The following is a 4,228-nucleotide window of genomic DNA, read 5'->3' as shown; positions in this document are numbered from 1 at the left end:
ACGGGCGTCTCATGGGGGACACAGAGGGCGCAGAGGCCATGAGGAGCCATGCAAGCACCCGAGGACTGAGGCCATCTTCCCTCCCTCGGCTCCGTGCTGTCCCCTCTCAGCGGGCGGCCTCCGGCACTCCACACTCACGCCCCCTCAGTTCCTGCAATGCAGAGCCTGAGACTAGCATCCTCGTTTCCCGGCCCCAGGTCCCCGGGGGGTTTGGTGCCCCCGGGGCTGCAGTGACAAATGACCACAGACTGGGGCAGTTGAACACCAGGAACGTACTTCCCCCGTACTGAGGCTGGAAGTCAGGATGGGGGCAGGGGGGTTGGCGAGGACCCTAAGCCTCTTCTCGCCGGGCGTCCTCACTCAGCCTGCACGCAGAGAGCGCTCTCCTCCTATCAGGCTTGACCCTGCCTTTATGACGTTATTTAACCTTAATTACGTCCTAAAAGCCCCATCTCCAAACACTGACACCGGGGCTCCGGGCTTCAACATATGAATTTGGCAGAAGGGCCACAAATTGCCCACAGCGACCACAAACTTGGAGCTTTAACCAACGGAAATTTATGTCTCACAGCTCTGCAGGCAGGAAGTCCAGATTCAAGGACTGATTCCTTGTGGAGGCTTCCAGCAGGGAATCCATTCCCAGCCTTTTCCAGCTTCCCGTGGCCCCCACGCTCCTTGGCTTGGGGCCCCCCCTCTGGCTTCAAGGCCAAGGAGTTTTCCAAAGTGGTGCTCAGGACGTGCTGCCCTTTACTGTGGTCATCCTGGAGGGTGTAATGGCTTCTCACTGTGGACTTCTTAAAATTGGGGTGAAACACACATAAAATTACAGTCTTAACCATCTTTCAGTGTAGTTCAGTGGTATTAAATACACTCACCTTGCGCATCCATCCCCCCACAACCCCCATAGGTCTTTTCATGTTATTACACTAAAATTCTGTCCCCGTAAAACACTGACTCCCCCTTCCTTCCTCCACCATCCCCTAGCACCCACCATTCTGTCTGTATAGTTTTGGCAATTCTAGAATCGAATATAAGTGTCCACTCGCAGAATCTGTCTTTTTGCAACTGGCTTATTTCACCGAGCATCATGTCCTCAAGGTCGTTCCATGCTGTGGCCTGTAGCAGAATGTCCTTCCCTTTAAGGCTGAACAACACCCTAATTGATAGCGGTATTGTTATTTTTGTGGCATTACCCGCCCGCCTCGCCTCTGGTGGAGATGCCGCTCTGACAGGAGGCAGTCTAATCGCGGTACCTTCCAGCGGTACCTTGCTGTCAGATAAACAGTGAAAACAACATAGGAAAACAAAGCTGATCTCGTCTTTCTACCAAGGTGCAGTGATAAACTCCATTCCATTTGGGGGAGACAGAGAACAAACAGACTTATTACAACCCCCAAAGGACGTCTGACATCAAAGAGAGCGTATGTTGGGGCTGTGGTTTATTCTGGCAGACACTCTTCTCCCCCATCACCGTCCTTCCCGTGATATCAACAGTTTAGTCTGGTTCCGCGCCAGTCCGTGTCCCGTGCCTGCTGCAGAGAAAACAGTCCTACGCTTCCTTCTGCACATTCTCTCCTGAAAAAGTGTCGCTGCTCACGGCGCCCATCGCAGGGCAGAGCTTTGCCCCAGCATGGCGCCAGGCCCCACCATGGTCTCGCCAGTCAGAGTGCCCTGGTGAAGGGTGGGAGGCCGGGCTTGCCGCTGGGGCAGAGCGCTGAGTGGGCTGGCTGCTCTGCCACTGTGGGAGGAGGGTGTCCAGGAGGGAAGATCATTGGCCCCCAAAGTGTTTCTGGACTCCGGGGCTGTGCAGCCATTCCTGAGCTCAAGTAAGGTGGGCTTCAGCCCGCGTGGACACTGTCCTGTGGCTGTTGTTACCATTGACCACAAAGTAGTAGGTCAAAACGACACACCTTTATCCCCTCACAGCCTGGAGGGCACAAGTCCAAAGCAGTGCCCCTAGGCTAAGTCGAGGTGCAGGCAGGGCCGGTTCCTTCTGGGGGACCCAGGGAGGATCCACTTCCGTGCCGTTCCAGCCTCAGAGACGCTGCGGTTCTTGGCTCGTGGCCCCGCACGGCCTGCCCTCTGCCTCCGGAGCCTCTCCTCCTGGGACTGGGCCTCCCTCCCTCTCACAGGGCCTCCAATGGCAGTGGGTCCCCCCCGATGACCCAGGATCCTTACCTGAACCCCATCTGCACAGTCCTTTGGCCCAGCCAGCTCACACATCCCAGGTCCTGGGGGTCAGGAAGGGGTCACTAGGCCCTAATTCAGCCAACCACTCCATATATGCGAACCAGACTGTGGCATCTTCCGCCAAGCAGCAGGCAGCAGCCCCTGGGTGTCCTCTGAGGGCAGGCAGGGGACAGACTGGGAAGGGCACCAGGGAGCCTCGGGGAGGGGGAGGGACGTCGGAAAAGCCCTTCGGCACCTCTCTGTGGGGCTGGCATGCTCCGGAGCCAGGCTGTCCTCTAGAGCATCCCTTGTGTACACATGGCATTAAGCACTTGAAATGTGGTCAGTGTGGCTCACGGACTGAATTTGATAGTATGTAATTCCTATTATTTAAATTTAACTGCCACACACGATCGGCCAGTAGCCACCATGGCGACTCAGCTCTCAACCTAGACCTGGTGTTAGTTACCTGGGTTTACACCCGTGTGAAACCAAGAGGTGCCCACCGGTCACTCACACCCTTACACACTCTGGGTATATATCCCACCTTGGTTGAAAGAAAGCCCTTCACTGCCCACTTGGGAGCTGAGGTTTCTGAGGCCCTGCAGACGGGTCACCAGCGCCCTGAGCTGCATCCCACCTGCACACTGTGACATCGGTCCCAACAAGAACTCTGAGACCAGGGGGAGCGCCGGTCTCTTTATTTTCCCATGGACATGAGTGTCCTGAGCGCACCCCCGGCTGTGTGTCCCAGGACACACCGTCTGTGTCCACTATTGTCCAACACCAGCACTGACCTGAGACAGACTCTCCCGTGCACCGCACCAGAGGAAAGACATGGACCTCAGCACTCAGAGCAATGGCACAAAAACAAACACTGTCCTGCGCCTGTCCCGAGGGGGGGCCAGACGCAGAGGTCTACGTCCACGGGTCTGAGGATGGCTCCCCGGTGCGACGCAGTTGTGGCTTACAATTGTACTGTGGAATTTCTGGCCCAACTTTAAAAGTTCAAAGCTTCCTCCCTTCGCTTTTATGTTATTTTCTCATTTTGTAAAAATACAAATGCCAGTTCCTGGTGAAGTGCCCCCTCCCGCCTCCCTCCTCAGGCCTTTGGGGTGGCTGACCTAGAACCAGGAAGAGGTGGAGGCCGCACCGGATCCCCTCCACATGGCCTGATGGGGCAAAACGCATGGTTTGTGCGTGGTTGCCCCTGCCCTGGCCCCTGCCCTCTGTGCCAGTCCATCTGTGCCAGCCAGGAGGCAGAGGGCTGGGCCTCCCTCCCGGGCCTCCCATGGGCCTCCCCACGCAGGGTCTGCCAGCCTGCCCGAGATCTCAGCCCTCCCCTCCCGGCCAAAGCACGCTCCCCCCGGAGGCCGCCCCAGGCCCACACTGCACCTGGCGCCAGCTTTACCCCAGCGAGAATGGGGCACCTGCTTCCAGAGGGCTGGTCCCTCCTGCTGAAAGGCTCCAGTCGACTCCTTCCCATCTGCCCAGCGCTAAGGCCAGCCCCAGGGTCCCGGAGCTCCCTGCCCCTTAGTCCCCGTGCCCAAGGCATCGGAGGGTCCTGCTGGTGGCAGCCCTCTGCCACCCCTCATTCGGGACCCACCCACTGCTCCCCTTTTCCTCTGCCCCCAGCGCCCTCCTCCCGCCGGGTCCCATCACTGGCCTCCTGACCTGCTGCCTCTTCCCAGGTTCTCCCCATGCCCACCTGACCCATCCTCCTCCTAACAGCAGGAGGTCTGGGGGCATGCGAGCTTGACTGTGCAGCTCCCCTGTTCAACACCAAGGCCTCCTGCTCCCCGGGCCCTCGTGGCTCGGGTGGTGTCCCCATGGCTGCCCACTCCTCATGCTCCTCTGCCCTGGCCCAAGGCGTCTCTGCCATCCTCTGCCCCACGGTGCTGTCCGCAGTGCTCACGCATGTGCACCGCCTGTTGGCCCCTCTGGGATGGAGGCCCCGTGAGGGGGGCCCGCTCCCTGCCCGCTCCATGCCCGCTCCCTGCCCGCTCCATGCCCGCTCCATGCCCACTCCCTGCCCACTCCATGCCCACTCCCTGCCCGC

The sequence above is a fragment of the Manis javanica genome, chromosome 17 (assembly GCF_040802235.1).
Source record: "Manis javanica isolate MJ-LG chromosome 17, MJ_LKY, whole genome shotgun sequence".
Lineage (NCBI taxonomy): Eukaryota > Metazoa > Chordata > Mammalia > Pholidota > Manidae > Manis > Manis javanica.
Note: the sequence above shows the minus strand (reverse complement) of the source record.